This window comes from Parasteatoda tepidariorum, chromosome 4, assembly GCF_982258835.1.
Source record: "Parasteatoda tepidariorum strain Cologne lab strain chromosome 4, Ptep-v5.0, whole genome shotgun sequence".
NCBI classification, from domain to species: domain Eukaryota; kingdom Metazoa; phylum Arthropoda; class Arachnida; order Araneae; family Theridiidae; genus Parasteatoda; species Parasteatoda tepidariorum.
In genome coordinates, this window is record NC_141758.1 from 73,055,410 (window position 1) to 73,080,586 (window position 25,177).

The 25,177-nt window shown below is 29.4% G+C and overlaps 1 long non-coding RNA gene across 1 annotated transcript in view; it reads right to left on the reverse strand.

Moving 5' to 3' along the window:
- LOC147811057 (uncharacterized) overlaps positions 1-25,177 on the reverse strand; it is a 37,190-nt gene that overhangs the window by 6,151 nt on the left and 5,862 nt on the right. Inside the window, exon 2 of the long non-coding RNA XR_015433138.1 lies at positions 5,784-5,859. This is a non-coding gene — a long non-coding RNA (uncharacterized LOC147811057). The remainder of the gene's footprint in view (positions 1-5,783; positions 5,860-25,177) is intronic.

Here is a 25,177-nt window from a genome sequence, read left to right on the forward strand (position 1 = left end):
AGCAATGTTAAATGATAATGAACAATGTTGATGAGAATATAATGTTTGATAAATGTGGAGTATAGTTTGAAAAGAATGAGAAAAAAATTGCTTCAAAATAAAACTTGATAAAATATGGAATGAACAATATTGAATGACAACTCAAAATATTAGAAATGACAATAATGAAAAATTTTGGGAAAAAATGTTGAATATGGGGGAAAATGAGAACAATTTGTTGGGAAATAAGATTTCTTAGCACCTAGCATTAAGTATACGTTAGAAATTTTCAATATATTCATCGAATCGAAATTTTAAGAAAATTAAAAATCTTTAATTAAATACTAGGACTAGAAGTTATATGAGTTATGCTAAAAGTCTAATTAGTTTTCGTTTAATACTATTTTTACTCTCCAATTTTTATGTCTAATTTATGAGTAACAGTAACCAAAATTTCAAAAAAAAGTTTTGCGTTTAATATTTATACCAAAAGCCACTGTTTCAATCTAAATCACGATAATAAAAAAACATTATGCTAGAAGTCTAATTAGTTTTCTTTTAATAATATTTATGCCAAAAGTCGCTGTAATGATTTAAATCTCGAAAAAATGTAAATCTCGATTAAAAAAAAAGGTTTTGCTGGATGTCTAATTAGTTTTCTTTTAATAATATTTATTCCAAAAACTATTATTTCAAAATAAAAATTTTAATGATGCTTTAATTCTTTTAATTCTGTTAATTTTAAGTATTTCTTCCTTAATTGCAATCGCATTTTTAACCTTAATTGCAATTTTTCTACTTTTCAAGCATACATTTCAATACTTTTCAATATTCCAATGCATACCTAAAATTCAATTTTTTAACACTCAAAGAAGAAATACTTAAATATTTTTTCTTTATGCTGTTTTCTTTTCAATGTAAATTAGTTTGACTTTTAAGTATGTCATTCAATTATTTGAAATTTAAAATACGTACTTAAAATTCAAACAATTTCAAGGAAAACACTTAAACCTTAACAAAGAAAAAAAATACAGTTTATGGATTAAAATAAATTTTCTTGAGTTACTTTAATGATTTAATTTTTATTATTTGTTTTGTGTATGAAAGGTATAATTTTTTATTAGAAAAGTTTTTAGCTAAGATAACAAATCACTTAACCCCTTCCTTCTCGCTCCCGTGAAAATGATGGGGTGAGATTTCGCCCGCTATTTCTCGCTCCCGTGATATTGACGGGCTGGAGTGTTCGGTAGTAACGTGCCAATAAGAATAAAACTAATTCATTTCTTTTGCCTGAAAAACATTTTATTTCTCCTTTTACACACCTGATGACAGTACCTGGATATTTTTAAGGTAATTGTAGGTAGTTAGTTTATTTTAAATTAGTTGCAGCACTAATCAAATACGAAATACAAATACAAAAGCCAAAAAATAGGCACTTTTATGACCGTTTTCCTGAATATTAACTGATCGTTAAGGGGTTAAATAGTGTCCAAGTAACTAATAGATGTTCCATAATCCCTGCCATTAAGGAGTAATCAAAAATTAAATCATTTAAAAATAAAGCACAATAAGTATAAAAATTAAATCATTTAAAAAAAAGCGCAATAAGTATGAAAATTTCTAATACATAAGGAAAAAGATATGTTATCAAAATCGCACAAATGATTATCGAAGTCGATCACAAAGAAGGAGTTAAAAATGTTAAAACAAGACAAATTCTAGATTGAAACTAACTTCTTTTTTTAAAAAATTACTGCTTTTAAGTCTTTTTACTACTTGCGTGTTTCATCGTGTTCTCAAACTAATTATTTTGTTAAAAGAAACACTGATTTTTTCTATAAAAAAGCTGCTTTATCATTTTATAAATAAAATACTTTTCTTAAATATTAAAAAGAAACGTAAGTGTAACTGCTGAACCAAAACTAGACACAAGACAATAAAATATAGTTAATAATTGATTATAAACCAAAATTATTGCGAGATGTTCAACAAGGTTGCAAATTATAATTCTTGTAGTATTTATAATTTATGTAAAACACATAAACTATTTTAAAATATTTTTTTCAATAATTTATATTTTTAATAAAAAAGAGTAAATTCCCAAATTATCTTCAAGATACAATGTAAATCGCAACCAAAAACTTGCCAAAAATCGAAACGTCAGAAAATGCGTTTATAAAGTAAAAAGTGTATTTTCACTAAAGCTGTTTTTTTTTCCTAAATGCCTTTTACTCGGGTAGTAATTATCGTAGCAATAAATTTTTACTGTTAATCAAAAGATTAGATTTAAAATATTTTTATCATCAAATATTTCAATTTCTCCGAATTGCAACTTTTTAAAGTACCTTAAACCGAGTTGAGACTTATAGATTCTTTCAATTAGGCACCTGCACACAAAAAAACAAGAGCAAGGCATAATTTTTATTTATTTTTATTTGCTAATGAACTTAAAAGCTAATTTAGTCAAAAGTTAATTAGAACCTTGATCTACTTAGTTCTTTAATTATGCATAAACGTAAATGAAAATTGGGTTAAAATAAAGCAATGTTCTTAAACCAAACAAGTGTAGTTGTCTAAACTATTTCTACAATTCTCATTTTCATACTTCATAATTAAAAAATTTCCGTATTCAATTAAAAAATAAAGTTGTAATTTTCTTTTAAATTTCTTACTTTTCTTTCGTGATAAAACAAAGTAGTTTTCTAAATCACCTAACTCATAACAAATTATTTTTATTCCAAGGGACTTAAATGTATAGTCTACAACAACAAAAAAGAGATACTATAAAAAATGAACAAAAAAGAAAAGAAGCACTCTACCATCTTAGATACAACGTCGGAAAAATATCTCTCCTTTTCCACATTCTACCCTAAAACCCAAATCTGTAATTGCACACCTCCACGGAAGAGCAGCTGAGCTCTTGGACCCCTGCACGCCCACGCACCCCACATCCCGTCATCCCAAACTTCCGCGGTCCCAGTGACAAATGAATTCCACTGGGATGGAGAAGACTTGACCGATCAATGCGGACCAGAGCTTGCGGACGATATAGGACCGGCAGCTGCAACGGTGTCCTAACAATTCTCATGAGATCGAGGAAGTTGAATCGATTTCTTCCAATCTTCCACCCCCACGCCACCCCACACCCAACTCTTTAAGAAACTTAAGAGAAGTTCTCAATTGTGAGAGTTCGGTTGTATAGGCGCCCCAGGCCGCTGGAAGTTTTCTCTTCTATGGCCAATTCTACTGCGGGCGCCCCTGTTACCGCGGTGCCACCCCTCTCCTTTCTAAAGTAAATTGGAGTTGAATTAAGCCCCGAGAGCTATATGATGGACTCTCTCTTTAAAACTAATTGTTTCTTTTACTCCAGCATTGGGTGTCTTTGGCGACGTTAATTGCTTCCGTGCCAAGATCGGTTTTGTTTGTATTTTGAGAGAAGATGGATTTGTGTTTTGTTGTTTTAGGGTTGTTTTTAGTTTGAGTCATTTATTAAGGAATGATTAATCACAAAGTGGTTGGAAAGTTCGAATCATTAAATACTCTTAAATTCCAATTCTGTTATCAAATTCAGTTTAATATTTGACAAGGATTCAATTTATAAATGAACAAAAATTATTCGAGGTCGGGTTTTAGTGGTTTTTCAATATCTAGAACTATAATATTGCAAGGGCGGTGCTATCCCAGTGGTTAGGGACCCGGACTCCAGTCCGAAATGACCAGGACTCGCTACTTGACCCACTGAGTACATGCGATCTCGCAAAATCTGCGTAATCGAAATTCCTGTGGTTATTCACTAAGCAGCACCACGGGTACAGGGATCCGTAGAAAAAATTATTCTCCTTCAGATCTACGTCTAAATTGAAGAAATGGCCTCACAAATGAGTGGTACTGCCATCTTTCGGTGGGCTTCTGCACCAAGATGTACTTACATTCCTGTGATGCCCTCTTGTCAAACCAAAGACGCACTTTCCTTACTTAATTCACAAAAAAAGTCAATGGCTGGTGTGCTTGGCTTGCCGAAGTGTCATAAGAAACAAGCAAACAACAAATAAGATTATTTGAACTGAGTGACGTCAGTAAGCTGCAAGTCAAAACATAAAAATTTAAATAAAAAGTAATCGATCAGATTCAAAGCAGTGAAGTTTGTTGACTAGGAGAATTAACAAAGAGTAAATGAAAGCCATTAACTAGGATCACCTTTAGGCTATATCAGTCAAACAAATGATATTGATGTTTTTAATGCCGCATTCTACAACAGTCAAAGCAGATGTGAAGGAGTTAAAAACATCAAAACAAGTTTGATTGCTTAATGATGCTTGGAAGTGTTTTAAATGATGTGATTTAAATGAATGCGATGAAAATGATTTAAACTCTTGTCAATACTTTCCATTAATCGAACAGATTTTGATTTTTTTAATCCCGATTTTTCTCATCAATAATTTGTCATATTTTGAAAACATTTCCCATACATTTCAAACACACAGCGATAAAGAAAATCCTCATTTCCTTTTTGAATTGGCAGCAAAGATTTGAAATATCAAGCGTGAGAACTATCATAAGCATGAAAGCATAACAAATTTCAGAATAAAAATTCCTTTCTCGCTTGAACAACGAAAAGCTGAAACAAGCTGAGCTATAAGTTGGGAGGTTTTCAAAGGTTAAAAGCGAATACAGATCAACAAACAAAAAGTTCTGTATTCATTTTTTAATTATACTGATGCCTTAAAAATAATATCTTTCATTGTTTTTATTCATTGAACAATGAGTATAAATCGTGTTGTAACGTTTTTAAATATGATTGAAAAGAGCGTGCTTGAAGAGAAGAAAACGCAGGTGACAATCATACAAGACATGGAACGCATAGGCGAAGTGGTGTGATACATGATTTAACTGTTGATGTTGCAAAAAGGGACATCAGTTCAATGACACAAATACGTAGATTTTATGCCAATCACTTCTGGTCAAAAGAAAAAAATTTGTCTTGGGAGTACACTGGATGTTGACAAAAATATTTTTTTACTGCATGTCATTTATAAATTCCATGTGAAAAAATTTATTTCAATATTTTATTATTGACAAAAAGTTTCAAATTTTTTTTTTCGAGGGATTAGTTCAAAAGTTTTTAATATTTTATTTAAAGTCTTACGATTCTACACTAGAACATATTTCAAATAGGTTTAACTTAGTAGCGAGCATGGTTCACAAAGTAAATCATATAGGATTGCATAGATATCTTCTGTGGTTGGGGAGAATCAGCAAACAGAGGGGCGAAGCCTACTAGTTTTAAAAGTAACTCTAACACTGCATGGTTTGCACAAATAAATATTTACAGTGTCCAAAAAAATTTGTGAAACATCCTGAATAACTTTTAATCTAATTTTGAAATTTTCACGATCAGGAGGGTGACCTCAAATATGCTCTTAAGTTAATATTTTAAGTTAAAAACTAACAACACAAAAGCGTACTTTCACTGAATAAACATATCTTATTTTCGACTGATTATGATATTTGATCCTTAAAACATAGAGAGTTTGTAATACCATTTCCAGCTTGATCCTATTCGAATAATTTAAAAACAATACTTCAATTTTTTCTATAGCAATATTTGAGTATCTTCCTTTCATCCTTCTTCCTACTAAACCCAGACAGGTGAGGTAGTGCAAATTTTTACCAATTACTCAGAGGAGGATGCTTGGCACTTTTCAAAGGAGTAATACTTTATTATTGGACGTCAGGTCCAAAATCTAATTTTACTGTAAGTATACAAATTGAGTTTACCATGATAAACGGATGTAGATAAATACCTTTTCTTAAGAAGCCCAATGTCTCCCATCACTTTATCAGCATCTAGTAAGCAAAACTTCCTTTTTGTAGTTCTTCCTAATAAAATAAAGATAAAATGCATTTAGCATCACTTGGCGTGATATAATTGCACGCGGTCAACTCATAGTCAAAATTTACCTCTATCACGTAATTTTCTCCGGTATATATGTCTTTCGAGAGACCACCGTAAAATATTTATTTCCAAGTATCGGTGTTAAAACTGCTTGATTTAACTGTTAAAACTGTGTGTGTTTTTTTCAACCTTAGGGCTATTCTATCGCACTTATCAACCTGAAGTATATTTTTTTAATTCATTAATTGATAGTTTTACCATTTAGAATCTATGTGGTTATCTCCCTATAACATAAAACGATAATGATGTAAAATGTTTATTTATAATAATAACAATAGCCTATTAATTTTTAATTATAATCCAAACATCTTTAAGAGATTAACCAGTGCGACAGAGATTACGAATCGCTATTTTATCCTAATTTTCATCTTATACAGACAATAGAACAATTAGAACAGTAAAACTTTTATAAAAAACTTTAGTTAATATTAATAAACACTAATTATTCTTAGAAAAATTATGGGATTCATTATTAATAATTACTCTATCAGGAGTCTACGGGATTATCCCCTTATCACATGAAAAGAAAATATTCTAAGTTTGTTTCAGAAATTTATGATGACTCGTTAATTATTAGACATAGTTCAAACGTATTCAGAAGACTATTTCCAATAATACAGAGTTGTAACTGGCTATTTCATTGTAATTTTATTCTGATTAATAATTACTCTATCAGGAGTCTACGGGAATATCCCCTTATAACATGAAAAGAAAATTGTAATTTTCATTGTAATTTTATTCTGATTCATGTATACTCACAAAAAGCATAACAAATCCTTATCAAATCTCTTATAAACATTTTGAATTTTAGCCCCAGCTCAACTGACCCCAGTCATGAACCAACAATAGAACATGTCATCGTTAATTTATACTAATCAACTTTTAGTCTTACATTTTGAAATTTTATCTACTTTTGATTTTAGACTTCATCGACTTCTAGTCAAACTTTTACTTTTAGACATTTACACTTAGGACTTTTAGCTTTCATTGATTTTAGTTTAGAGATTTTTTTATCTCTTGTTTCCTTATTATTATAATCATTTAATTCTCGACATTCACATCGGCGCTATTAGATTTCATTGACTTTAAAACATGTTTTTAATTGTCAAATCCACTTTTAACTGATCCCCACCATTGGCATTTGGCAAAATTTAACTGTAATTTTAGTTTTTAGAGAAATTTTTTAATGTAATAATTTAACTTTTATCTCCGTATATGGGTCGGAGTTCAATAAAAATTTTGAATTTTAATTAATAGTCTTATAAAGATTTAATATGGTTATAATCTTATAGTCTTATAAGCATTTAATATAGTTGTAATAGTTATAATCTTATGAACATTTTGAATTATAATTAATAAACGCTAATAATTGGCTGGAGAATGTTAAGTTTCATTAATGATAATTACTCCATATAGCATGATCATATTTTTTAAGACATAAAAAGAGTAAAAACGACAATCTAAAAAGTTTGTTGTATAAAGTTGGGATGACATATTAATTCTTAATTATAATCGAAACATCTTCAAGAGATTGTCGAATGCGACAGAGATTGTGAATGGCTATTGCATCCTAGTTTTAACCTGACGCTATTACTCAAGAGAACCACTGAGAGAAACAGCATTTAGAGAAGGGTGCACGTGACGTCAGGTCCTGTGTTAGTGACACGTGACGTGAGTAATGGTGGACCGTCCGTCATGACAGCTGAGTTCGATATAGATATATATTGTAGAATTCAGAATATACTCTATTGCGCTGTGGGAGATATATATTCTGAAGGCTTTTATATCGATATATATTCAATAAGTTTGGAAGGGCATTTCATTTCCGAATGCCTTTTCCAATATTTAAATCAATTTGATGAAAATATGCATCTGACATAAGTAATTTCTTAAATAAAAAACAGTGATGTTGAATAAAATCATTGATTGTTAGTCAGTAATTATTTTAGCAAACTATAATTGATTATAAGATGTTAATGGAATGTATATTTTAATAGATTTTAAATTTGCAACAATTCGTGAATGAATAAATACTTTTATTAAAATATAATGTACTAAAGATCGCATTGTATTCAAACCGTCGTTGATTAACTAATATTATTACTATTGGTGAATAGCACTGGTGAATAAATTTTTATTGTATGTACACAAATCTTACCTAATTCGGGTATGGGGTTTCCAAACATGAAATTAGTTTTGCGTTTAATTGAAATTAGTCCATTTAATTAAACACAAAAATCCATTTAAATGATATTTTTATGATGATGATATTAAATGATGATGAATCCATTTAAATGATACTTTTATTTATTTATTCATTTATATTTTGTCAAAATACACAAGTTTAAAAACATAAATAACAGGGGTCACATAAATACTGCGATAAACTATTACGGGAGTTACTAGGGCACATCATCAGAATTAAAATTGTGTAGGAACCACGCCCGAAAATGTCATTACATGCCACTAGGGGCGCTTCCTATTATGACCTGTTCAGAAGCACACAAATAAACAATTCATAATGGAGAAGTTCCCTTAGCAGCGTATGATGACATTTTCGAGCTAAGGCTTCTATGCAATCATAATCCTAATGAATGTTCCTAACGAATTCTAACGAACAACGTGACATTTATCGTGACATTTATTCGACCCCCTGTTATGTATAATGATTTAAAATGTGTATATTTTGACAAAAAGCAGAATTTTAAAATAATACTTTAGCTTGAAGAAAGAAACCGATTGCTGATTTAAAACCATCGATATTAAAGTATTTAAGAAACGTTAAAAAATCTCATGCAACAGGAAAAAAAATCCCCAGGGTTTCCAGGGTTAATCAATTCATGGCATTACATTCAAAGTATCATTAGTTAACTAATTTTATCTCTTTTAGAAAATAATCAATCCATAGCGTTGCAATCAAAGTTTAATTAATTAACTATTTTTTTTATCTCTTTTAGTTATTATTCCGTAACATTAATTTCAAAATATTGTTATTTAAATAATTTTATCTCCTTTGGCGAATATTCAATCCTTATACGGGCATTTTCGGCAACAATTTAAGGCTGTTTTTTGAAAGCTCTGTCGTCACATTAAATAATGCCTTTTTCCTAATAATATTCTATTTTCATAGCTACTGGGCATTACTTTAATTCAAATTTCAAACTAGCGCACTCTTTGATAATTCTGAATATGAAATTTAAAATTCTCCTTTCATAATTAATTAATTGAACGACGCTTGCAAGCAAGGTGAAAAAAGAAATCCGTAAAACCGTTTTCTCCGCAATCAAACTTCGTTCGCAAAGAATAATGATTTGCCTTTTTTCGTTGTTACGAGCATTTTTTACTACAATTTTAGGCTGCTTTTCGAAGGTTGCGTCGTCACTTGAAATAATGCTTTTTTGGGAATAATATGCTATTTTAATGGCTACTGGGAGCTTGAAGCAGTTATTCAATACTTTAACTCAAATTTAAAACCAGCGCTCTTTTTAATAATTCTGAATGTGAAATTTAAAATTCTCCTTTCATAATTAATTAATTGAACGACGCTTGCAAGCAAGGTGAAAAAAGAAATCCGTAAAACCGTTTTCCCCGCAATCATACTTCGTTTGCAGAGAAGAATGATTTGCTTTTTTTCGTTGTTACGAGCATTTTTTACTACAACTTTAGGCTGTTTTTCGAAGGTTGCGTCGTCACTTGAATTTTGGGAATAATATGCTATTTTAATGGCTACTGGGAACTTGAAGCAGTTATTCACTACTTTAACTCAAATTTAAAACCAGCGCACTCTTTGATAATTCTGAATGTGAAATTTAAAATTCTCCTTTCATAATTAATTAATTGAACGACGCTTGCAAGCAAGGTGAAAAAAGAAATCCGTAAAACCGTTTTCTCCGCAATCAAACTTCGTTCGCAAAGAATAATGATTTGCTTTTTTTCGTTGTTACGAGCATATTTTACTACAATTTTAGGCTGCTTTTCGAAGGTTGCGTCGTCACTTGAAATAATGCTTTTTTGGGAATAATATGCTATTTTAATGGCTACTGGGAGCTTGAAGCAGTTATTCAATATTTTAACTCAAATTTAAAACCAGCGCTCTTTTTAATAATTCTGAATGTGAAATTTAAAATTCTCCTTTCATAATTAATTAATTGAACGACGCTTGCAAGCAAGGTGAAAAAAGAAATCCGTAAAATCGTTTTCTCCGCAATCAAACTTCGTTTGCAGAGAAGAATGATTTGCTTTTTTTCGTTGTTACGAGCATATTTTACTACAATTTTAGGCTGCTTTTTGAAGGTTGCGTCGTCACTTGAAATAATGCTTTTTTGGGAATAATATGCTATTTTAATGGCTACTGGGAGCTTGAAGCAGTTATTCACTACTTTAACTCAAATTTAAAACCAGCGCACTCTTTGATAATTCTGAATGTGAAATTTAAAATTCTCCTTTCATAATTAATTAATTGAACGACGCTTGCAAGCAAGGTGAAAAAAGAAATCCGTAAAACCGTTTTCCCCGCAATCAAACTGCGTTTGCAAAGAAGAATGATTTGCTATTTTTCGTTGTTACGAGCATTTTTTACTACAATTTTAGGCTTTTTTTCGAAGGTTGCGTCGTCACTTGAAATAATGCTTTTTTGGGAATAATATGCTATTTTAATGGCTACTGGGAGCTTGAAGCAGTTATTCACTACTTTAACTCAAATTTAAAACCAGTGCACTCTTTAATAATTCTGAATGTGAAATTTAAAATTCTCCTTTCATAATTAATTAATTGAACGACGCTTGCAAGCAAGGTGAAAAAAGAAATCCGTAAAACCGTTTTCTCCGCAATCAAACTTCGTTTGCAGAGAAGAATGATTTGCTTTTTTTCGTTGTTACGAGCATTTTTTAATACTATTTTAGGCTGTTTTTCGAAGGTTGCGTCGTCACTTGAAATAATGCTTTTTTGGGAATAATATGCTATTTTAATGGCTACTGGTAGCTTGAAGCAGTTATTCACTACTTTAACTCAAATTTAAAACCAGCGCACTCTTTGATAATTCTGAATGTGAAATTTAAAATTCTCCTTTCATAATTTATTAATTGAACGACGCTTGCAAGCAAGGTGAAAAAAGAAATCCGTAAAACCGTTTTCTCCGCAATCAAACTTCGTTTGCAAAGAAGAATGATTTGCTTTTTTTCGTTGTTACAAGCATTTTTTACTACAATTTTAGGCTGTTTTTCGAAGGTTGCGTCGTCACTTGAAATAATGCTTTTTTGGGAATAATATGCTATTTTACTGACTTCCGGGAGCTTGAAGCAGTTATTCACTACTTTAACTCAAATTTAAGACCAGAGCACTGTATGGTAATTCTGAAAATTTGGCAAAATGACAATATGAAAAAAATGCAGTTTTGTGAAAATTAAAATTGTTTAATATAAACGTTTTAATGTAAAAAGATACTTCAACGCTGTATTATAGGATCATAAATTTTGCAAAAATTAAGAACTATTCATTGATTTTAGTGATTGTCATCGAGGTGGAGAAATCTTGCCAATTTTTTTATTTTTAAAAAAGTTCACTTTGTTTTAAACTATTCAAGCTATTGTCCATTCAAAAGCCCAGATAACTCTTTACTGTAAGATGGTACATGAAGTATAAAATCATAACTTTTCCTCTAGTGTAAGGCAATTAAACTGTAATAAAACGAGAAATCGAAAATCATGTAAAAAACAGCTTAAAACTACAATTTCAAAGTTGCGCAATGCAACAGAAATTCCAAAAGAAAGTTGAAACCAATAGTGATTTGCAAACAAAGAAGAAAACAGTGAAAAATTTAAACTGTGTTTTTTTTACTTCTATTTTTATTTTCCTTGTAAGAAAAGGCTTAGAAAAACACTGTTAAGAGAACTTAAATGTGTTTATTTCTTATCTTACAAAGCAGGTAGCTCCTTCAAAAGATACATTATTCAACAAAAATGTATCAAAAATTATTATTGTACCAGGAGGCTTCGCCCCCTTCTTGCTGGCTCTCACCAACCCCCAGAACTGCTTTCGCATTTCATTTCGGATTGCTTCGCAATCCAATGCTCGCTTTGCTCGCTCATTGGATACGTTCTTAACGTCTAGCTTTTGTATACTTTTTTGAATACTGAAGTTCCGAAAACTTTTCACTGTAGAATATTCTAAACCTGTACATTTCAATATTAATTTGAAATTGCAAACAGTTGACACATTTTTCTTAATCACACTATTCTAAATTTCAGTTGTTGAGAAAAGTAACTGTTGTAAGTTTTATTTTAGAGTCCTTCCCACCAGAGGGCTAAAGCCATGTGTTGTTAAACAATATGAAATAGTAGTCTGACACTGAAAGCCGGATGTAAAGCATCGGCTTCGATGAAGATAATTTTGTATTTTTAATTCTCTGATGGGCGCCACCCTAATAATATGGAATTTGTAAAATAAATGTATGTATTTTTGATTGTTGATGAAGCCCATCATTTTGTGTTTTCATCAGTGTTCAGAAACAGAACAACTATAAGTTTTTTATTTTACCACAAAAATATAAAATGTATAAAAAACAAAGAAAAGAGTAAGAAAATGAGTATAGTCATAGAAAAAGTTAAAATTATAATATAGTATTTGTCAGTTAAAATAAAACTTTTTTTTAAGTCATTGTTAACAATTCAAATTTCTCCGAGGCAATTCTAAACCTTAATTTTGTTCTAAATGTCAGTATTCAGACACACAACAGAAGTTTAATATGAAGTTGTAAAATGCAAAAATTTGGGCATTTGGCGATACAACACTTATAGAATTGAAGGATTTGTTACGTCAAGCGCTCGGGTATTATAATTTTGATCTAGTTGCGCTTCTATGACATTTTGATTTATGTTACTAAGTTAACTTTCAAAAAATTCTATGGCTGGCAACAGCATTTTTATTTTTTAAGTTGTTTATTTTTATTTCTTTTAGAATTCGTTCTTTTTTTAGCAAAATGTTTTTTAACCTAACAGAATTCTCTGCCGACTGTTCTCTCTATAAATGAAGAAAATAAAGTAAATGTTACTGCAATAATACTTCACAGCTCTTCTTAAATCCATCCTTAATTCTTAATCAGAAACACATCATTAAACGGCAGAATCATTTGGTGTTTTCAAAACGTAAACAAAACAGAGCAAACGTTGCCACCGGTGGAAAAGAAAAACAGTCAAAATTTGGGAGCCACGTAAGAGAACTATATATATTAGATGTACAAAAAAATGTTCCCGAAATATTCCCATGTTTGCATACGCAATGGCTTCTCTAAAATTTGTTGAATTCAGTGCCTGATCCCAAAAAGCTTTACATAGTTACTAACTACCTTTCTCCAAAAACTATTGCTTAAAATTAATGTTATTATCGATATATTTATTAAATTCTTTCGTCGTTTAATAGCTCTGTCTACTAAATAGATTAACGATTGAAAATTTGAGCAAGATATAGGGAGAGTGTGAGCTAATAGTTGGAATTGAAATAACAAAAAAGTAAAATTAAATATATATCGAAAACAATACCCTCCAGACAGTTCCGTTATAAAATAAATATTTTAACTATTTTAACTTCTTTGAATACTCAGTTGACACAAAATTTATGAAAATATCCAACATTTTAAAAATAAACGAACCAATTCAAAATTGCAAGACAACTGAAAAAAGAATAGTTTAAAGAAAAATTCCCTTTTAACACAAAAAAAGGAGAAGGAAAAAGTCAACCTCTCCTAGGTTAGGATAAGATCAATAAAGAACGTATTTCCACATCTGGTGTTGTTCCAGCAATTTAAATTTTGGATATTGACAACTGCTGTTACAAGCTGAGTCTACGGTAATAATGAGACTTTGAGTTCGTACAAGATCGATATACTTCTTTGTTCCCAAGAGAAAGTGGTAAAAAAAAAATGTTTGAAAAGTTTTCTTTTCTAAACTTGGTTTCCCGTTGTAGCTTGTTACTGAAACGCATACAGTTGCATTTTCAAATAAACAATGTTGTCGGCTGTTTTTGTTGCGAAAATTGTAAATAAATGCTTTTCGTTTTTAAGTTCATGAAATGTTTAGTTAAAAATGTAACTTTTATTTTGCTTTCAACCAGTGCCTTGTTCTAGAGATCTTAAATAATGCCGTAATTTAGTAAAGAATTCAGGCAAATCTATTGAGCAATGTGTTTATTTATAACTTAAGTTTTAAATTCACTCGCGATTTTCTTTTGAGTGATGTGTTCATTCTGCACACAATGTAAGCCTATCTTTTGAACAATGAGTTAATTTCGTAACTAATTCAAGCTTATTCCTTAATCAATATGTTAGTTCAATTCCTAAATCCTAGATTCCTATATCTCTTCGATCAGAATCGATACTGCCTTTTTTTGTAAAGAAAGTGGTAAAAAAAACTTGTATAGTTTTTCTTTTAAAACTTTTTGATAATGCCAAAATTCTAACCGCCTCTGTCTCATCAGCTCATCTTGATACCTGGGAAAACTATATTAGTTTTCCTTGTTAACGATATTAGTTTCACACCATCTTTCCATAACACGTGGAAATGCATTTTGCCATGATTTGTCTTTTCCGGCTATTGCAGTTTTTCTAGTTACGTTTTGTTTTTATATAATTTATTTTATATTTAACTCTTGGGGTACTGCGGTTTTATTTTCCGCTTTTATTTATGTTTTCTCGTTGGCAACTTCACATTTCTGTTTTATATCACTTTTTTTTCTTCCTTCGCGTCATCGGAGTCTTAAGAATGGGCGTTTATTTCTTTTTCTTCATATTTTTGAAGGCAATGAAATTTTTATCATCAAGTATAATGTACTTCCTTTGGATCTTTCTTGATAATTATTTTGATAAGAATCTTAGGCTGAAAGAGATAAACGTCTGCAAAATATTATTTCCACAGTGCAATTTTGTTTTTTGAATTGCTAAATTAGTTTTTAAAATATGACTAAAAACGCAAAAAGTGAAATTAACATTAAGGGGTCCAAACTTTGAATTGCTCTCCTGATCAAACTATGGGGACCACATTTCCCAGATTGCGGCAACCCCCCTATTTTGAAGATTAAGAAAAAAAACATTTTTATTCAGGGAAAGTAAGTTTTTGTGTCAGATTTCGCAACGTAATTAATAGTTATCACGGAACAATTTGCATATTTGAGGTAACCCCCCCAAATCAATAAATTTGAAATTTAGTACGTGAAAACACCCTTATTAGAAAGAAAGTTATTCAAGTTGATGTCTTTTTTGTTGCGCATTATACAGATTAAGAATTAAAACATAATATTTTTAACAGAAAATTCCCTTTTTTTTCAAATTATAAGAGGTATACTTGTTAAAATAATCTTCCTTTAAAGGCACAAAACTTATCTACAATTTATTATTTTTTTGACAATATTTTTGTATATTATTATTATTTTTGTATACAATAGAGAGTTCATCAATAATGAGATAATGACTATTCACTTGATCTTTAAATAATTTTAATTTAACATCACAATACATTCAATAAAAACGTTCCGAAATGTTATTTTTTTCTTAATTTTTCATTTAAATAAAATGTAATACTTTGATCAGTTAAAGTGTTGTAATTTCCATTGGCATACATACAAAACACTTTCTGCAAAACTTTTAACAAGTAGAACTTGCATGTATTTGAGATATGACCGATAAAAATAGATAAAATATCGAAGCAAACATGTTTCGAATTCTAAAATACTTTTTAATACTAATACTAAGAAGGCAGATCAGTGTGTATATAGGTAAATATTTTTTAATTTCATATAATTTATGCTGTAGTTGAGATCGAAGCATAATTCAAATACTTTTGGAGAGTAAAAAAATGAATTCTTCTTTTTCTTTCAAAATCTGATGATATAATCATAATTTAGCCTAAAAAGGTATTCAGATACCATAATGGAAATTAAATCTGTATTTTGGATTTAAAAATGCAAGCTAAGTCTATGCTGTAATTGAGATCAGAACGAAATTCAAATAGTTTTGAATAGATCGAAATGATTTTTTTTTATTTTATGAAAATCTGATAATGTAATTATAATCTAGTCTAAAATAAAAGTATTCAGTTACAAAAATGGAAATCAAATCTGTATCATGAGCTTAAAACGCATTTTAATTTCTTTATATCTTAATTCAACGTTTATGGCTCATATTTATTTAGAGGAATTTGTTTTCAATGTTCCTTCCTACCATCATTGAAGTTAGCGCACCAATGCCTCATCTAACTCAAAACTTTCGTTTTAATATACAAACTCTCGACTTTTCAGATAAAAGGACGCGGTTCACGGAAGGACAATTTCTACCATTTGGACTAAGTGAGGTTTGTATTCTAAATCACGTGACAAGGCGCCATTTTTCAAATTACAGCGGACTTTTACCTGGAGGGGATTTCCCTAACATCCGTTACGTTCAGAACTTTCCAACGTCCCCATGACTGATGGACACTTGAAAATTGTCCCTACCAAACACTATTAAATATGCAAACAGCGTTTGGGTATTTAAGTGTTTGTGTAACTAATTTTTCGTACGCTGTAGAAACTTCCAGAATGGAGTGTGGAATTATTTCCTGAGTTTACGAACATTTAAGAAAGAGCTAATTTGTACATTACTTGTTGAAAAACTGATTTCAAAATGTCATTACTTAGTTCAATATTATCGACAAAAAAATTCACACAGAATAGTAACTTACTAATAGTAGTAGCTATTTATTGAGTTTAAGAGCTTTTATTTTAAAGAAAGAGCCCACCTGTCCATAACTCGTCGAAATTCTGATTTCAAAATGTTCTATCTTAGCCAAATAAAATCGTGAGAAAGAAACTAAATTTTTCGCTCACAATGGAAATTTACTAGTAGAATTAAAACAAAATGCGTAATTATTCCTCAAATTCCCGAGCTATTATTTTTAAAAAAAGAACCGGTTTATACGTTAGTCGTTGAAATTCTGATTTCAAAAAGCCATTACTTAGTCAAATAACATCACGAAAAAATTTTTCTTGATTTTTCCCACGTAATGAAATGTTACCAATAGTTGTAAGGCAGAATCTGTAATTGTTCATTGAGTTTTTGAACTATTATTATCAAGAAAGATTCAATATATCTTACTCTTCAAAATTCTGATTTCAAAATTTTATAGCTGAGTCGAATATTATATGGAGAAAACTTTTCTTGTACTAAGTAAAACTTCTAACAAGAATATAAATTAATATTTCTTGAATTTACAAGCTTTCAATTTAAAAATCAGATGCGCAAAATAAAAATGATATCTTCCTGAATAACTTTCGTTCTAATGATCAGATTTTCACGTACTACATACTAGTGTATTAATAAGTATAGAGTATAACAGTAGTAGTATTAATTAAAATGCGAAATCAGACACAAACACGCACTTTCTCTTAATGAACATATATTTAATTTCTGACCCTCGAAATATGGGGGTAGGCAAAATTTCGAAAAGATTAGATCATGAATTAGGGGGCTAGGAAGCTGTTTGGCAATAGTCTCAAAAAACAGGCAAGCAATGTTCGAGCATATTTCTAAAATGAGTAATTTAAAAAAACATGAGCTATTTCAAGAGAGCAATACCTAATTCTACTCCGTTGCTAAGCACAGAGAACAAAAAAGAACGAATTTGTAATTGCTCGGAGAGGTTTATTTATTAATAGCCAATAAGAAAATATCTCTAAGTTTATAGGCAATTGATATGTTTTTGAGATGATTTCTGACCAAAAAGCAAAGATTTTTTTTCTTTTTAATCAATCTCCCTGGAAAAGAAAATTAGATTCTATTTAGAAATTATTTATGATTTTTCAAGCTTATTAGATTTTGAACACATAAACTTCTTTTCAGGCATTATTTGTGTTTACGTTTACTTCATTTATATAAGGACTGAGTATTTCAAATTTATATAATTTATTATAATTATCTACAACATTTTAGGGATAATCGTTTCTGCAGCTTTGATAGTCTGACCAAGATAATCTAGACAAGAAAGTTTAAAGAAAGAAATAAAACAAAACAAAAAGTATCAGAAAAAAATTTAGAGAGTATTGTAATTCTAATGAGAGTTCAGTAGGATTTTTTTATGATTTACAATATTTCCCTTTTCTTATAACAGAAGAAACTGGTGAATGTTAAGTGGCATTTTAAAAACATTGAAATGTGCATGTTTAAGAAAAATATGGCGTAATAATATGCTGTATATTGTATGATTCGTTGTTTAAAAAATAGCTTAATTTTGCTAAGCATTTAAGCTACACGGTTTACTTTGATTAAAGATGATTTGCAAATAGCATCCTACTTACCAAATATCCTTACTCTTATTTCTTTGCTTTTTCCTTAATTTACAAACTTGTTTCATAACTTTCATGATCACTAAATATATCTTATACGATACTCTCCTTTTAAACAAAGTTCGTAAGGTCTTTAAGATACTGAAATGGTGACAGCAAAACTAAGAAAAGGCATTTTTTACGTTTACATTTGCTACAATATTCAATTTCATTTGCTCCAAATATTTAATCTCAAAATTTTAATTTTAAAGTAAAAGAAAATAACCTCATCATTACAATATTGATGCTACGGTTCTGTTACATTTTTGAGGATTGTATGAACCCTGTTAAAATATTAAAATACAGATGTTTACTTCTTCGAGCATTAAATTTGCATAAAAAATGATCCAAACTCAATTGTAACACAGAATAATTGATGATAAAATCTTCATTGCCTTCAAAAAATGTGAGTATGAAAATATATGTCGACATGTTCTGAGTGCTCAAAAGTAAGCACTCCTTCTCAAGACTCTATAAAAATCAATGATTTAACACTCGCTTAAAATAAGTCAACTCTTATTGTCATCATCAAATTTTCGAATTCAGTAAAGTTTTTATCTTTTCGTCTTAGTCTCATGTGACTGTTTATTTACTAACACAGTATATTTAAATTAATTCAAGCGATATTAAAATAAGTTTTACGTAAGATGATGCCATAAGTTCTTAATTTGAAGAATAAATTACTCCTAACTTTCTAAAAAAATCAATGCAGTACAATTTTTTTACTGCTAGCTTTAAAAACATTTTTTAAGAACATTTTTTAAATTCCGTTCAAAATTGTAATTTCAAAAATCGATTATAAAAATGGAATATTCCCTAGCATCATAGATCAAAGTTAAAATAGTTACAAGTGCAGTTATTTCAAGCAAGCTAACGTTTCCGTTCTACTCGAGATTGTTTGAAAATGTATTTTTTAATTATCGATTCCAAACTTTGTTCTAGATACATTTTAGGGTATGCTTAAATCATACTTTGATAGCGGTCATTTTTACACCCGTGTTTGCTAAAAATATTAAATAATCTGCTGATAATAAATTTTTTCAGCTATATTATTTTATGCATTTATAGTATGATAGTGAACAAAACTTCCAACGTATATCCCTATCTTTGATACCGATATCAAGAAGTTAATGGAATAAGCTTCTTAAGTAAATAATAATAGTTAAATTGTTTCTCGTTTAGCTTTCAAGCAATATGCTTCTTTCAGACAGATTTAAATTCGGGTAATTATGAAATTATAAAGAAGTTTCCCTGGAGCAATATCATTCTTATCTTCTTATGTCGAAATATAGGAAAAATTAGCATTTATGGTTTCTGTAAAAAAAAAAACTACGTTAACCCTCTTGTTGCGAATTTTTTTTATCTCAATACGCTCGAAAATTGCATATTTTTTACAGCTCAAATCAAATGATGATTCTAAATATAGCACGGTTTTGTAATATTTCTACAAATTTCAATTTTTTGTATTTGCTGTTGAACAAAATAAGGCATTTTCCTAATAGCAAATTACACTATAATAATATCTTGTGAATTGCTGCAAAATAATTTTAGCAAAAGTAAATTTTTTAAGCATTTTTTTAAAAAAAACAGCTTTTTTAAAGTTAACTGTGAAATAAATAAGTTAAAACTTCAATAATTGCAAATTTGTTCATTTAAAAAACAAAGCAAAGTGGTGGGTTTTTGAGTTGCACTAATCTGCATATATTTTTCACAAATCAAACAAATTAGAAACAGTAAAGTAAATTAATTATTTGTTTATTCTTTCATAGAAATAAAGAGCACGATTCCTTAATACGATCAATCAGGCGTTTTGCATTGAGTAATTTTAATATAAAAAATGTTCTTAAACTCTTATCCGCTAACTGACATTACTTGTCGCCGACAATTACGTTACTTATCGAAATTTTAATTTCAAATGGCATTACATAGATAAGTGTCCTTTAAAAACGAACTATAATTGGTATAACTTAAACCAAACCAAACCAAAAAAGTTTTTTACTCATATCAATTAATGATTTCAATTATTATTACTTACTCTAATATTACTTTAATTAAAAAGTAGAAAGAATTAAAAAATTTTGAAATTCCACATCAATTTATCCCTATTAATTTATCCTAAATATGCAAAAAGGGGAAATTTATTAAATAACATTTTTAAATTTTAAAAGTTTAAAAGTTTACCGAAACGATTTAGGCCGAATATCTCAGAAAATTAACTTAACCATAACTTCGGCTTCAAAAAAGGTCAAAGGCTTTGGCTTTAAGATGCTTCAACCTTAATAAGAGTTCAAAATTAGTTTTTATACAAATTAAACCATAATATTGTGATATCAAAGATGTTCAACATAATTTACCCAATAAATTAGTTGAACTTGCACTCTATTAAGGTTACAGAAAATTTGCACTATATTGTGGTGTAACGTAATGAAAATTTTTTTTATTTTTATTCTGTGCATTCAACGGATTTTTTTCCCTAAAATAATAATTGATGAAATCTGTGTATAATTAAATAAAATGTGATTTAAAACAATTTTAACGATCATAGCCTTTGTGATCATTTTATTTTGAAAAGTCTGATGAATTTTTGCAAACAATAAGGATGTTTTAAGACTCACACTAAACACTTCTCTCTCAATTCCATTCAATACATTATTATTTCCCTCTCACCTTGCACTATTTAGACCCTTGTTCAGTTTATGAACTAAGTTAACTAACTAAATTAATTTTCTGAAGTTTTTTAACTTAAATACTTCAAACTTGCTAAATCAAGTCCAATTATGGCAACTGTCTATCCAACCGTAAAATAACTTAATATTAAATAACAAATCAAATTGTACGCCAAAATACTGTAAATATAATATTCCAAGATGTTTTATGCATTCCAAAGTATCACAGTAAAGAAAAGCATTACAGAAGTCATAAAAATTTAAGTTTTAAAATCACAATTACCTTTAATATTTAAAAAACTTATTATAAACATTTTATTATGAAAACACATTATCTTCATTATTAACTTTTTCAAAGCTAATTTCAGATATTTTAACAAAATAACTTGAGAATTTTAAAAGATTTTCAAAGCTATTGTTATAGCTTTGAAAAAAATACTCCTTGCTCAAAAATTCGAAAACGATATCTATTGCTTAAAAAATTGGATTTAAAAAAATTTAGATTGCTTAAAAATTTGGATTTGAAAAAAAAAAATTTGATTGCTAAAAGATTTGGATTTGAAGTAAAAATTTGGATTAATTAAAAAGTTAGAAAATTCTGATAGGATAGACAATAGAGTCAATTAAACTATAGTTTCAATAGAATATATTTCAATCAATAAAATGAAACCAAAATTGATTCAAATTAATTAATAATTGTCCATTTATGATTAATTTTTTAACAAATTAAATGTAAGTTATTATTAATTACTTATAACTAATCAATGGTGTTCCTATCATTCTCCATATAGGAAGAAGATACCCATTGCTGAAAGGTAGCCTTAAACATTTAGATAAAACAGAATTTTAAGCCCATTCTAATTTCCTAAGTAAAGCTAAGAGAATTAAATATTTTATATTAAAAATTAAAAATTCTTAGCTCTCTTGATCAAAAACTCCATCCTAAATTTAATTTCTTCCAAAGATCTTTATACTTGTGTCAGGCACAAACACTTAAAAAACAAATGTTTTTCAATTATGTTTTTTGCAATTTTTTCTTCTTTTTTTTTGCTATGTATGTTTTAACTAATTCATTCTTGTAATTTGGAAAAATAATGAATTTCTTTGAAAATGAATAATTAAAACATTACTACGGGACTGCATATTACAGCTGGTGATAATTAAATGCCGTAAATACAGAATGCAGAAAACTTAATGAATAAAAGATTTCATTATTTTACCTCGATTAGATGGGATTTTAGATGAAAACAATGTACCCTCATCGAATCTTCCGAAGCAAAAGCAAGCTCTCTTTTAATTTAAAGTTTTTTTTTTCTTTGTAGTTTTACATAATTAGATTTAATAATTGAAATGAGTTGTTTGGGAAAACTGTACATGTACTAAGGAATTTTTTTTAACGTTAAAAAAAATTCTTCAGAGAAAATAGAAAGTAATAATTAATGTTACTGAAATGAAATGTAGCATTAAAAATGTGTTTAATTCGCTGATTTATTTATGAAGTTATATTTTAAGTTTACGCCAATATGTTTTTGTTAATAGCAGTGCTAAAAAACGAACAAAATGTTCATATATTTCAAAATAACACTTTGTTGGCAAGGTCGGATATAAGTGATATCGACTCGCCTCGGAATATTTGGTATGAAATTTGGTTTTAAAAAAAGAACTCATTCAAATAGATGGGATTTCAAATTAAAACAATAATACTGTCATAGAATCTTCCGAAGCAAAAAAAGCTCACTCTTAATTCAAAAATTAATTTTCTTTGTAGTTTTGCATAATAAGAATTAATAATTGAAATGAGTTGTTTGGGAAAACTGTACATGTACTAAGGATTTTTTTTAACGTTAAAAAAAGTTCCTTAGAGGAAATGGAAAGTAATAGCTAATGTTACTGGTATGAAATGTAGCATTAAAACTGTATTTTGCCAGCTGATTTCATTATGAACGTATGATTCAAGTTTGTGCCAATTTGTTTGTATTTATGTTTGTTAAGTGAAGTGTTAGAAAATTAATATAATAATGTTTACTAGTGGGCTGCCCCCCCTGCTCGCTAACGCACGCCAACCCCCGAAAATTGCTACGCAATCTTATATGGTTTGCTTCGCAAACCAAGATCGCTTCGCTCGCTACTAACTTAGGTACATTGCAAATGCACAAAATTCTAAGAATTCAAAACAATCATTCAAATCCATATAGCAACTTTTTTTTAAAAAAAAATTACATCTTTTTAGTAAATACTAAGTCATTAAAATAAATTTGAATTCAAATAAATGACATGTAATTCGTTAAACCTATTAGAAGTGTGCTATAGTATAATTCGTGATATAAATCAAAAATCGTCAAATAAATTCGTATTATATAAATTCGTGAAAAAAAGCGCTTTCGACAAAATACTAAATTAGAGATCTATCGACAAAGACTACTCACTTCTGCCTAGCTTAATAGTATGAGATTGCCACAGCTGATGCCCTCTGGTTATTTCAGTTTCCGTTTTTAAAAGCGCCATATGTTGAGCCACCTCAGCTAGATTTGGCATGTGACATTTTCATCGGCAATCATTGGTCGATTTTCTAGCGTTGCCATTCGGGGAGTTGTAATGAGGATTTTTTTTGTCGCCGTGTAAGAGAAATAGTAACGTAAACAAAACAAAGCAAACGTTGCCACCGGCGGAAAAGAAATACAGCCAAAATTTGGGAGCCACGAAAGAGAATTATATATATTAGATGTATTTGAAATCATCATATTATTTGCAAGGTCAAGTATAAGTGACCTCTGAATATTTGATACAAAATTCGATCTACAAAATCCACTCGATTAGATGGGTAAAAGAAGGTACCATCATGGAATCTTCTGAAGTAAAGGCAAGCTCTCTTTTAAAAAGACTCAATATTTTTTCAAAAAACGTATCCATTTTATGAGAATTATTTTATACCTTATCGCTCTGTTCCTTACCAAGATGATATAGACATTTAGAAAACAGGTACAACCGATAATTAGAATAAAGAAATGTTTTATTATTTATTCAACTTTCAGTAATTCAATAACTCCCCTCTTTATTTACAATCATACTAGTATAAGCCTCAACTAGATTTGGCACAATCCGTGATTGCACCAAATAATAATGTTTTTAAATCCATCTTATGAGTCTAAATCCATCCTATTACAAAGAAAACTATAATTTGAGGAAAAGTATGTTCGAATTCGGATCAAATACCTAAAGCAACTTGACACGCAATTTAAAGAAAGGAAGAATGGGTATCCTTATTATGAGTAGTCCAAAAACATTCGTTTTTTGGTTGCATAATTTTTTTTCTATGTCCTGTTCCCACATTCTCTACAAGTACAAACAATTCTTAGGCCAAATTTTGAAAACAAGTTATTGTGAACTGTTCTTACAAAAGATATTCTTTCTGACACACTTAAAAAATTTATAATTCTCTCAAATTGAGTAAAAAAAATTCCAAATTTTACAAGAGCACCAAAACAGCATTCTAGCTGTGATATGGTCTTTAAAAGCATACTGCATTGTTAACACACGATTTATTAATAAAATGGAAAAGGAGAAAAATGCTCGTCTTTTAAAATTATCTTGATGGTAAAGGCTAACTTTTAAAACTCCAAATATATTTCATTCAATGAAATATTTTTAAGCTCATTTGAATACAATATTTACCTCTAAATCCTATAATTTAAATTATAGTTTAAAACAAATATTTTACACAGCCATTGTTTCAATATTTAAGGTTAAAAATTTATTTTTATATTTCACTGCTAAATAGATGCTTCTAATTTAAACAATTATCTTTTTCTACCACAAATAACCCCAAACAATCTACCGCTACAACCCGAAATGTAAACTCGGTGCAATGTTACAACAAAGTTTGTCTTCTCTCCCATGGCAACATCCGACGAAGAAGAGTGCAGCTGGCGACACCTCTTTCTGCTGTCGGAACTAAAACAAGGTGCCGTTCCCACCATCTGGGTCTCGCCTCTTTCGAATCTTGGAGGCTCTGAACGCCAGGGAAAGGGGGGTCAACTCATCGCTGAAGTTGAGATTCCACAGGACCCCCAACCCTCTTTCATCGCAGTTTGCTGCAGGGAAATAAATATTGGTATCGTTGTCACTGGGGGATGATCCGGCTGTATCAGAATAGGAACATGTCCTGACGTGTCTTACTTTCGACAGCAGAGCTTAATGCTTTGATATTATAAAGCAGTTAAAAAAATTTATT